General features: G+C 47.1%; 1 pseudogene; it reads left to right on the top strand.

The window, feature by feature from the left end:
* The first annotated feature begins 2,544 nt into the window (after positions 1-2,544).
* LOC103643107 (uncharacterized) lies at positions 2,545-12,553 on the top strand (annotated as a pseudogene).
* The last annotated feature ends 676 nt before the right edge of the window (positions 12,554-13,229 follow it).

Here is a 13,229-nt window from a genome sequence, read left to right as displayed (position 1 = left end):
CGAGATGGATGCGCGATCAAACACAACATCAAACAAAAAGTATGCTTCAGCATGATGCAACACCCATGGCAACTTAAGTTTTTTTTTGTTTACACATAATACAGACACCAGCCACTATACTTTTTTGAAGGTTGGAGGAGGGGCAAAACAGGAAGAGAAAAGAGAGTAACGCCTGAATTTGGTGAGTATCGAAGAAGAAAAATTCTACCCCCAAATTTAGGGCGTTACAATTCACCTCGACAGTGTTTACGGGTCCGATCAACCCAGGCTAGATGGGATACATGGCTTGTGGGTAAAGTTGTACCACCTCCGCAGAGTGTAAAACTGATATGTCAACCGTGCTCACGGTTAAGAGCAACCTGGACCCTCACATGATAATTGAACTTAAAGATGGAAAATAAATCATGATCTGATGATCTACCAGTGGTTTGCTTAAGTGATTTCACTTAAGTGCTTTTGATATAATCTTATACCTTTGATTAATTGGGATATTTGGGATACACACTTATTAGTAAGACATGTGTTGATAATAAAATATTGGCCAACTAAAATGCTTACCGCTTATCCATAGCCTACCTTGTTAACTTGCATTAATTTCCCCCACTTGCTGATCCCCGACCATAAGTGAGCTCACCCTTGCTAATATTTTGATCAGAGGGTGATGACGAAGACTTCGCAAATGACGTTGATGAGTTTTGAGTCTAACGATGCGCCAGTCACCTTCCTATGGAAGAGTGTCTATGTTTAATTCCGTCGTACTTTGATTATGATACTTGTTATGATACAATGATCCAGATGATGTAATTAAGTTACTCTACTCTATTTACACCTTTATTGCATTGTCTTTTGATATATTACACTTGTGACGTCAACATATGTGTGGAAAATGGATCCTGGCCCACATATGTTATGCATTTGGTTTTGCCTCTAGAACCGGGTGTGTCAAGTGGGGATGTTCCCAAGACCGTGTGTGAGTATGTACTGTCATACTGATAGGGACCCTTTGGTGCTACTCCGGCGTGTCACACGTCGGCCCGGACGTGGTTTGGTGGCAACATGTCTTGTCACAACTGACTATGCTTGTTGCACTGGATTTGGTGGCCCCGCCTTGTAGGCTTTCTCGGCGTGGACTTGGTCGGCCGTTTCGCCTCGTGAGCTTTCTTGGCGAGTAATTGGTTAGTCGTTCCAACTTGCACGCTTCCTCGGCGGGGACTTGGTCGGCCGTCCTGTCACATAGGCTCGCTTAGCACGGGCTTGGTCGGCCGTTCCGCCTTGCAGTCTTGCTCGGCGGGTACTTGGCCAAAAAGGAAGTTATGGGCCTTTCTTGGGTACCCTATCCCCAGGTACCCGACACTTCCATTCCTCTTTACTACATGACCAACATCCTTCTACCCAAATCTTTCACAAACAAGCTAAACTCCATTATAAAGAACCTTTGGTGGGTAGGCATAAAAGAAGAAAGCACTTCCAATCCCATTACCTTCAGATCCTGGGAAGGCATTTGTAAACCCAAATCTTTGAGTGGTCTAGGCATCAAAGATCTTCATATAGTAAACAAGAGCTTAGTCAATCATTCGCCCTAGATGGTAGCCTCAAACAAGGATCCTCATCTCTCCAACATCCTCAAATCCAAATACTTTCGCTTTACTTCCTTCTGGAAAGCCTCATCCACAGGATCGTCTGTTATGAGCGTTAAAGATGTGTTATATCAAAACTCCTCTTATCAAATCCACAATGGTAAACAATATCAAAACCGCTCTTATATCAAAACTGTCTATCTTAGATTTTACTTTAAACTTCACTATGTAAATAATACAAGTTAGAGAGTAGAATATTATTTTGCTCGATTGTCTGCTCGACCTGGTGAGGTCAGTTAGGAGGTGAGTTCTCGATGGCACGGATCGTTGTCGTCTTATCGTCCAATCGGGAGGCGAGTTTTCGAAGCCACGGGTCGGGCACGTTCGTTTCCCAATGCTAAAGTTTAGCACCTATCACATCAAATATTTAGATGCAAGTTAGAAGTATTAAATATATTTTAATTACAAAACTTATTATACAGATAAAAACTAAACGATAAGACGAATCTATTAAGTCCAATTATTCCATGATTCTCTAATGTGATGCTACAGTAAATATTTGCTAATTATGGATTAATTAGTCTTAAAGAATTTGTCTCGTTATTTGATTTTTATCTATATAGTTATTTTTGTACTTAGACTGCTGAGGTGTTTGTTTAGGATTATAAATTGTCTAGATTATATGATCTAACAAATTTTTAAGTAAGTGTTAGTTCAAAATTTGTTGAATTATATAATCTGAATAGATTATAATATCAAACAAACACACTTTATATTCAATAATTATATTTAATTTTTAAACATTCGATAACACGTACTAAACTTTATTTTGCCTAAGAAGTTTCGCTCCCCCGGTGGCTTCCAGGAGGACTGTCGGGCCTACAAAAGGGCCCCAGCTACAATACGTCGTTTTCACCCGAAATCGATCGAAAGCCACCATCTATTCTATCCATAGAGGTGCGAGGCCATGGCGGCCCAGGAGGCGGTTCCGATCGTCGCCATCGGCAGCCAGGTGGAGATAAGTCTCGTCGGGCTGGAGGCCTGGAGCACGCGGTCCTTCTCACCAACAACCTCGACCTCGCCGGACGGACCTTCGTCGTCGAAAAAGTCCAGGTGCGCCAGGCGCCGGCCTTGCTTGAGGTCATCCAGAGGGCCTTCTGCGATCCCAAGAGGAAGTGGGTGGTCCGCATACCCAGCACCTTGAAGCTGCGCCACATCGCCAGGATTTCCAATGAGATCGAGGTGGTCGTTGCCGTCGTCATCCCTCAACTGCTCCGCGACAACGTTGACCCCACCGGCGCGCGACTCCTACGCCGCTACGCTTGGTCCATCTGTCATGCGGCGAGAAAGGTGGATGGCGCCCTGTTCGAACCGGAATTGAGCCGGCGGACTGTCCGGCCCTGAGGCCGGACGGTCCGCGGTCCGGACGGTCCGCGCCTGTGGGCCGGACGGTCCGCGCGTGCGCAGAACAGATTAGGGTTCCGAGTTTTGTGCTACGGTTGTTAGCTATATTCGCGGGATTAGCTCGGAATCAGTTGTGTAAAGGGTCCAGCCCCCCTCCTCTATAAATAGAGAGGTCTACGGCCGATTTGTAATCATCAACAATCGAATCAATACAACTTTTATTCGCATTTTATCCTAGGAGTAGTTCTAGTCTAGTTTAGGTTTAGCTTCCCAATCCCCAAATTCTTCGTCTCTTTTCGGCTCTACGTCGATTAGAGGAGTCTAGGTCGGCCGGCCCGAGCCTAGACACCACCTAGGATCTCTCCTCCCCGACGGGGTCCCTCCCGGGAGCGAGATCCAGGCGCTGCCGGCGACTTCCGCCGCCTCTGCGTACGCGCGGACCGTCCGGCCCCAGGGTGCGGACCGTCCGGTCGTCAGGCAGAGAAGCCTCGGCTGCGCACCAGGCCGCGGACCGTCCGGCCCCTGGCCGCGGACAGTCCGCCCCCACGCAGAAAATACCACCGCGCCTCGCACCAGGCCGCGGACCGTCCGGCCCCTGCGCGCGGACCGTCCGCCCCTGTGCAGAGGGCACCGCCACGGTTCTTGTTGAGTGTTTGGCGCTCCAAAAAAGCGTCAACATACTTTTGGCGACTCCGCTGGGGACCACATATCTAAGCTTATCAAATCGGCCCTCAATGGCCGGTTCAAGGGATAGCTCTGATATTTCTCCAAGCAACATCATAGAGCCGACTTGGGAAACCTTGCCGGCTGACGAGCAGCTCCAGTTTGAGGAGCACAAGGAGCGGATGATCCAGGAGGCGAAAGCAAAGTTCTTGGCCAACTTCAAAGTGGACAGGAACAACAAGGTCGTCCGACATCGGGCGACGGATCCGGCTTCGCTCCAACCCACGCCAGATATCCCCGATGTAAGTAATACCAACGATCTGCAGTCTCTTAGAAATTATGTAGAAGATCAGCGTGAACAAATGCAGAACATCATAGGGGGTATGCAAAGCGATCTTAAGAGACTAGTACGTGCATTTGATAAATCTAGTACCGCAAATTTTCCTTCGCACGAGGTTGAGTTAGGAGATAACGCGTGTAACACATCGGCTACAGGTTGTCACGACCAGTCACAACCCCTTTATGGGATGCCGATGGACACATACCCTAAGCAACCGCAAATCGGCAGCAAACCAGCCGATCTGCACATGCCCGGACCGTCCGCACGTGATCGCGGACCGTCCGGGCCAACAACAGTCGGGCCTATTTTCAATGAGTTACCTAGATATGCGCCCGGGCCACCACACACGGCACAGAACCCAAACTACCCAGTCGGACGGTCCGCATACAACGACGGACGGTCCACATATAACCACGGACGGTCCGGGTACGTATCCGGACAGTCCGCGCATGAGTCTTTTGAGGAGGATTATTACATGAATCCTCGCCCGTCCCAGCAACACTTCCCATCACACTATGCGATGCACCAGCCCATTAATTCAGGATCCAAAGCCCAGGAAAGCTTTCCGGCCCCACCTAGAAGGCCGGAAAGAAACGATCAAACCTATGACCCATACAGGGCAAATGAAAATGCACCACGTAACTCAAACCAATGGGGGGAAAGACAACATGCTAATGTCTAGCCAACCCCACCTATGTTTGACCAGAGAGCCGGTGGTCTCGCACCGGCTGCCATTGATATAGTAAGGGAAGAAATAGCCGGGGCGTTCCGAGATAAGCTCGGAGTAAGCATGGTCCCTGGGGGGCAATCATATCGGAAACCTTATGACAGCCGATTTGATCACCACCCATACCCACAGGGAACGAGGATACCCGAATTCGCAAAATTTTCGGGTGATCAAGGGAAAAACACACGTGAACATATAGGCCAGTTCTTAGCACAATTGGGAGAATTGGCCGACACAGAGGCATTTCGCGTACGTTTATTTTCATTATCGCTAACAGGAACCGCGTTTGCATGGTATGCCACTTTACCTCCTAATTCCATTTCATCATGGGGGGATCTAGAACAAAAATTTCATGATCATTTTTTCTCCGGTGATTATGAATTGGATTTGGTAGATTTAGTGTCATTGCGACAGACAAAAGACGAATCGGTTAATGATTACATCCGGAGGTTCCGCGATACAAGAAACCGATGCTTTCAAATTCATTTAGCAGAAAAACAGCTAGTAGGATTAGCCTTTAATGGTCCACGATATTATTTGAAAGAGAGATTAGAAGGCATCCAATTTTTTACACTAGCACAGTTACACCAGAGGGCTTTGGCTTGCGAAAGCCGGAGCAAAGAAACTGCTAAAACAATTCGTCACAACGTACATGTAGTAGAATGCGATCAAAGTAGCTCAGAAGACGAATCAGCAGAGGTGTATGCTGCTGAAATGGTTTGGCCAAAGCAGGCCAAATCTTCAGCTTGTGCCTCCTTACAGCCGGTTCAAAAGAAACGGCAAGAGGAGGTTAAGTTTACATTTAATGTTGGTAAGTGTGATAGAATATTTGATGAATTACTTAAAAATGGCAACATTAAAATAAATCATACTGTTCCATCCGCCGACGAGCTAAAACGTCGTGCATATTGCAAGTGGCATAACTCATTTTCTCATGCCACTAATGATTGTAATGTATTCCGTCGACAGATTCAATCGGCCATTAACGAAGGACGATTGAAATTTCAGGAAATGCAGGTGGATACAGAGCCCTTTCCGATGAACATGATTGACTTCGAGGGCAAGAAAGTCCTAGTTCGGCCAAACACAGCCGATAAAGGCAAAGAGACAATCATCGGCAATGCTAAAGAGGCCGATGAGGATCGTAAAGTTTCTTGCAGGAAAGTGGTGGCTGAGAAGACTCCCGATGGAGGGGAGACCCTAAAGGTGACCATCACAGCCTCCAGTACCGGGGGGCAAGCGCAGACAGGGAGACAGATGCAGGAGCCCGTGCTGCGTATCCCGGACGGTCCGGCACGTAGGCGCGGACGGTCCGGGACCCCACCGGACTGTCCGGAGAGCTCCGGCGGACGGTCCGGCCGTACTCAGGATTCACAACGTCCACGTACTTTCAAACCACGACGACCAGAGATAGGTACGTGGAAAACAAATACATTTAAAGCAGCTGGTCGGTTGGTTAAAGCCGGCCCAACTTTTGATCAATTATTGTCTAAATACGTAAAAAAGAAGGCCGGCCCCAGTGACCGGCCAACAAAGCGACCCCGCTCGCCCATTCATGAGCAGCGCCAGGTTAGGCCGATTGGACCACCCCACCAATCGGAAGAAATGAAAGGTCATACTATACAAGTGAGACCTAACATACCTGCATGGACACCTCCACCTCCATATCCACCTATGCCATATCCGTACACATATTTACCTCCGCCATATGTCCCAAATCAAATGTGGGGCATGCCACCATATCCATTTGGGATGCCACAGTATCCCGCCTGGGGGGCACCCCAGACATCTGTTTTCAACAGGTTGATGCCACCAGTACAAGACCGATTGAGCACTGCTCAATCCGGTCACCAGGCACAAACCCAACAGGATTGCCGGACTACTCGGCCTTCAAGGCCGACTAATCCGGCAGGGGGGCATATGCCTGCAGCAACTCAAAAAACAACAAAAGGGGACATCATCAAAATAGGCACCGCAGATGTTGTCATACAGGGAGACAATAAAGGGCCGATGATTTTCGGCGAATCGGCCAACGCAACCGAAAAGGATACGGCTACCATCAAAACAGCCGATCCAAAATACTCCATGCCTCGATGGTGCCCAGCGGGATTGACACGATCCCAAAAGAGAAAATTGCAGCGCCTAAGAGCAAAGGAGAGCCAGGAGAAAGAGGCGGAAAAGACATTTAATGACACACATCCATTATACCCGCCAACGCAAAAGAAATGGAGACCGAAGGCTGTTGAGAAAAAACAAACGGCCACAGAAATAGAAAGTCAATCTGCACCAAGCGCGGACCGTCCGGCCCCTACGCGCGGACCGTCCGCCGTTCACCAGGAAGTCTCTGGACAACCTGCACCAGGCGCGGACCGTCCGGCCACCCCACGCGGACCGTCCGCCGTTCACCAGGAAGCCTCCAACGACACGACAACATCAATGGAGGAGGACGACCTGCTGGGAGAAGACCTGGTCGACTACGAGGCTTCTCCAGAACGCCCAGGTATGGATGTAAATATTATTACATTTTCTGCCGATTGTACTATTATCGGCGACAATGAACCTGTTGTTGCCCAGTTTGATTTTGGTCCTAAAGAGGCCGCCTTTACTAAACCAAAGGAATCGGTAAACCATTTAAAGCCGCTCTTCGTGCGCGGCCACATTGATGGGATACCGATTGCTAGGATGTTGGTAGATGGAGGGGCGGCTGTAAATCTAATGCCTTATTCATTGTACAGAAAGTTAGGTAAACAAGATGACGAACTTGTCAAGACCAACATGACCCTCAGCGGTGTTGGAACTGATAGTTCGATCAAAGCCAGGGGAGTCACGTCCGTTGAATTGACCATCGGAACTAAGACCCTTGCTGCTGCATTCTTCGTCGCTGATGTAGAAGGAAATTACAGTTTAATCCTAGGCAGAGATTGGATTCACGCCAATCAATGTATACCTTCTACATTACATCAAATGCTGATACAATGGGTAGGCGATGACATAGAACAAGTACATGCTGATGTATCGGCCTGCATCGCTGTGGCCGATGCCCCTGTACTCTGGACTTATGAGACTGCTACATGTCTCACAGGAGTAGACTTTTTTGATTATCAGTTCATAAGTATAGATAAGAAAGGTTTCATTCCTGTAATGCTAGAGCCGATGGAGAATCGGCTAAATCCTAAATAAAGTTAAATGATGAATACACATAAAGTTCATGAGTCTTTGGTCACGGACAGTTCGGCCGCTAAGGCCGGATGGTCTGGTCTTTCACAAAAGAGTTCGGACCTTAAGACCGAACATCTACCACAGCGAAAAGACAGTATTACGGATGATCCGGTCCCTGAGACCGGAAAGTCCGCCATCACACAAAGATCATCTGATTCCTCTGTGGGGGACATGATAGAGGAATTCAGAGATCTTGATAAACTAGGACAGGGGTTTACATCGGCCGATCCTTTGGAGGAGATTGACATAGGAGATGGTAAAACTCCAAGGCCGACTTTTGTAAACAAGACCCTGGAGACCGATTCTAGAAATGAGATGATCGGTCTATTGAAGGAATATTCAGATTGCTTTGCTTGGAATTATACTGAGATGCCTGGATTAAGCCGAGAGATCGTAGAGCATCGACTGCCTATTAAATCTGGTTTCAGACCTTTCAAGCAAAGAGCCAGAACATTTCGTCCGGATCTTCTCCCACGCATCAAGGACGAAATCCACCGGCTGCTAGAAGCTGATTTTATCAGACCTTGCAGATACGCAGAGTGGGTCTCCAATATTGTGCCGGTGGAGAAGAAGGAGACAGGTAAACTTAGAGTATGCATTGATTTTCGCAATTTAAATAGAGCAACTCCTAAAGACGAATATCCCATGCCCATAGCCGACACATTAATCAATAATGCATCAGGAAATAGAATTATTAGCTTCCTTGATGGTAATGCCGGATATAATCAGATTTTCATGGCCGAAGAAGATGCGTCTAAAACGGCCTTTATATGTCCAGGCTTCATTGGTTTATTTGAGTGGGTTGTCATGACATTTGGTCTTAAAAATGCTGGTGCTACTTATCAGAGAGCTATGAATTTGATCTTCCATGAATTGTTAGGAAACACTGTGGAAGTTTACATTGATGATATTGTAGTCAAATCGGCTGAGTTTAGTTCTCATATAGCCGATTTGCGCAAAGCCTTTGATAAAATGCGTCAGTATGGTTTGAAAATGAACCCACGTAAATGTGCTTTTGGAGTGTCGGCTGGTAAGTTTTTAGGATTTGTCATACATGAACATGGTATAGAGATAGACCCTGACCGAATCAAGTCTATTCGGAATGTAGGACCTCCGACCTGTAAGGTCGAGGTACAGAGGTTTCTCGGCAAGGTGAATTATTTGCGAAGGTTTATTTCTAACCTAGCCGGGAAGATTGACGCGTTCACCCCTATTCTTCGGCTTAAGAATGATGCCGAATTCGTTTGGGGGGCAGAGCAGCAGGAAGCATTTGATCTCATCAAAAAATACTTATCTTCGGCTCCCGTATTAAAAGCACCACAAGCAGGAGTACCATTCCGATTATACATTGCAGCTAAGGATAAGGTCATTGGGGCTGTTCTGACACAAGAAACTGAGGGAAAGGAGCATGTGGTGACATATCTAAGCTGAAGATTGGTGGATGCTGAAACAAGGTACACTTTTATTGAAAAGTTATGCTTATGCTTGTTTTATGCATGCACCAAATGTAGATGTTATTTACTGTCTAGTCATTGCACTGTTTCTGGTCAAGCCGATGTGATCAAATACATGTTGCATAACCCAATTATGAGTGGTAGAATTGGTAAGTGGGCTTATGCACTCTTAGAATATGACTTGGCCTATGAACCATTGAAATCTATGAAAGGCCAAGTCATAGCGGATTTCATTGTAGAGCATCGGGTTAATGATATTCATGAACTAGACATATCATACCTCACTATTACTCCTTGGACTTTATATTTTGATGGATCGGTTTGCAATGAAGGGCAAGGAATTGGCATTGTGCTTGTTTCACCAAGTAATGTCTCCTTTGACTTCTCTAGCCGATTGAAAACGTATTGCACTAATAATCAAGCTGAATATGAGGCCCTCCTATTCGGTTTAGAACTGTTAAATGGTATGGGAGTAAAACATGTGAAGGTATTTGGTGATTCTCAGCTGGTTGTCCAACAAGTGTTAGAAGAATATCAATGTCTTGATGGTACTCTAAATAGTTATCTTGAGAAATGTTGGAGCATAATCCATTCTTTTGATGAATTCAGTATTCAGCATATCTCTAGAGTTGAGAATCATAGAGCTAACAGCTTGGCACAAGATGCATCGGGTTATCGGATAAAGAGAGGGAAATTTCACAAAACTGAAAATCTGATAACCAGTGCAGAGCCAAATTCCCAGGTCACGGACCGTCCGCGTGTTGACGCCGGACCGTCCGAGGTTACCAGAAAGGTTCTCTTAATCGATTCGGCTGACAATGAAGCCGATACAAGCGATTGGAGGACACCTATACTTAATTATTTGCAAAATCCCAATATCAGGACAGATAAGAACATTCGGCGAACAGCTTTCAAGTATGTTTTGTTGAGTGATGAACTTTACCGCCGAACGGTTAATGATGTCCTGCTTAAGTGCTTGGGCCCAGATGATGCTATATTAGCCATGGCCGAAGTACATGAAGGAATTTGTGGTACCCATCAATCAGCTCCAAAGATGAAGTGGTTGTTGCGAAGGTCTGGTTTTTATTGGCCTAGTATGACAGCTGATTGTTTCAAGTACTACAAGGGGTGCCAAGTGTGTCAAAAATTCGGCGACCTACAGTTGGTCCCTGCAGCCGAATTACATCCTATCATCAAGCCTTGGCCATTCAGAGGATGGGGATTAGACTTTATTGGAGAAATTCATCCTTCATCATCAAAGGGGCATCGGTTTGTGTTAGTTGCCACTGACTATTTCACCAAATGGACTGAAGCCGTTGCTCTAAAGAACATGACGCACAAGGAGGTAATTGAGTTCATAACTGAGCATATTATTCATAGATTCGGCATTCCCCAGACCTTGACTACAGATCAAGGTACTTCTTTTATGTCAAAGGAGGTACGTGAATTTGCTGAATTATACAGAATTAAGCTGCTTAATTCGTCTCCATATTATGCTCAGGCCAATGGACAGGCCGAGTCTAGTAATAGGACGTTGATTAATTTGATAAAGAAAAAGGTATCTGATAATCCTAAACATTGGCATAAGATTTTGTCTGAAGCTTTATGGGCTCATAGAATATCTAAACATAGTGCTACTAAAGTATCTCCTTTTGAGCTTGTCTATGGGCAGGAAGCAGTGTTACCTGTGGAAATAAGTTTGAATGCTGTCAGGTTTGCCAGACAAAATGATCTAACTGCTACTGATTATTATAATTCAATGATGGATAATATTGATGAGGTGACCGACAAGAGGATGATAGCTTTGGGAGCAATAGAAAAGGACAAGATCATGGTAGCCAGGGCCTACAACAAGAAGGTCAAAGCAAAATCATTCCAAGTAGGAGACTTGGTGTGGAAGACCATTCTACCTCTAAGGAATAAAAACCGAAGGTTCGGGAAATGGTCGCCAAGCTGGGAGGGTCCTTATAAAGTGAAACAGGTGATGTCTGGTAACGCTTATTTACTACAAACATTACAAGGCAAGGATTTACCTAAGGCTTTGAATGGGCGTTTCCTCAAACAGTACCATCCTAGTATGTGGCAAGATGCCTAAGAAAACCGATGTGATCCCATCGAGTTAGTTGCTTTTGGTTCGCCCAGCTCCACCAAAAGGCAGGGGGGCATATGTTCGAACCGGAATTGAGCCGGCGGACTGTCCGACCCTGAGGCCGGACGGTCCGTGGTCCGGACGGTCCGCGCCTGTGGGCCGGACGGTCCGCGCGTGCGCAGAACAGATTAGGGTTCCGAGTTTTGTGCTACGGTTGTTAGCTATATTCGCGAGATTAGCTCGGAATCAGTTGTGTAAAGGGTCCAGCCCCCCTCCTCTATAAATAGAGAGGTCTACGGCCGATTTGTAATCATCAACAATCGAATCAATACAACTTTTATTCGCATTTTATCCTAGGAGTAGTTCTAGTCTAGTTTAGGTTTAGCTTCCCAATCCCCAAATTCTTCGTCTCTTTTCGGCTCTACGTCGATTAGAGGAGTCTAGGTCGGCCGGCCCGAGCCTAGACACCACCTAGGATCTCTCCTCCCCGACGGGGTCCCTCCCGGGAGCGAGATCCAGGCGCTGCCGGCGACTTCCGCCGCCTCTGCGTACGCGCGGACCGTCCGGCCCCAGGGTGCGGACCGTCCGGCCGTCAGGCAGAGAAGCCTCGGCTGCGCACCAGGCCGCGGACCGTCCGGCCCCTGGCCGCGGACAGTCCGCCCCTGCGCAGAAAATACCACCGCGCCTCGCACCAGGCCACGGACCGTCCGGCCCCTGCGCGCGGACCGTCCGCCCCTGTGCAGAGGGCACCGCCACGGTTCTTGTTGAGTGTTTGGCGCTCCAAAAAAGCGTCAACACGCCCCCAGGATTCCTGGGGTATCTGTCAGCGTCCGCGGGCCGTTCTGGTCCCTGGCTGCTGATGCCGCCAAGCCGCTCCTGCGATACTCCACCTATGTTTTCCGCGCGAACAGGAGCAAGGCGTGGTATGAGGCCAACGTCACCAAGCTCGCCCCCGCCATCACCGTCCTTCTGGACTACGTCGTCAACATCCCGTACAGCTTCACAGTCGACGGGGCTGACGACGATGACGATAGAGACGACGATGACGGCGGTGACGACGACAACGAACACCTGGAGTAGCCGTATGCCGTCATCGATCCCCTCCCCTATTCTCAGTTTCCCTCCCCGTCCAGTAAGTAGTGTAGTATGTTTGGAACAATATGGAGAGAGTGTTACAGTTCGTCTGTGATGTGGCCCCTTTGATTACTAAAGAACATGATTTGGCTGTGGGCAATTCACTTGCATATCCTCTGGTAATATTCTGTCGATTGTGCCCGAGTGACTAGGAATCACTATTTCTATGATATTTGGGTTTTTTTGTGGATGGAGATTGGTGATGTTTCAGGCAGCAATTCTCCCTGTTCCTCCCTTTACGTATATGTTTATTGTTAGGTAATTTCACGAGCTGGTTACATGAGAGTGGAGTTCAAGCGTCAATGGGATTTGATGCGAGGGCTGTTGAGCAGGCTTGAAGATGTATGTTGTTTCTGTGCATGTGTTCATGTGCTGGGACAACGGGCTATTTTGCCATCAATTTAGGGCCTAACTATTGGGAACATTGGGCTATTTAGCCGTCAATTTTGGGCCAAACAATTGTGGTTAACAGAGATTGTTAACCCCTACTCCATTTTTATTCAGGGCTATGAATTGTGGTTTTTGTAAACTTAATAGATTATTTACCAATATGTTGTGTGCTTCTGAATCCCATTTCCCCAACTTATTATTCAATATGGCAGTTCGAAAATCATTCAGCTAT

This window comes from Zea mays, unplaced genomic scaffold (genome assembly GCF_902167145.1).
Source record: "Zea mays cultivar B73 unplaced genomic scaffold, Zm-B73-REFERENCE-NAM-5.0 scaffold_30, whole genome shotgun sequence".
Lineage (NCBI taxonomy): Eukaryota > Viridiplantae > Streptophyta > Magnoliopsida > Poales > Poaceae > Zea > Zea mays.
This window is presented reverse-complemented; position numbering and strand designations above follow the sequence as displayed.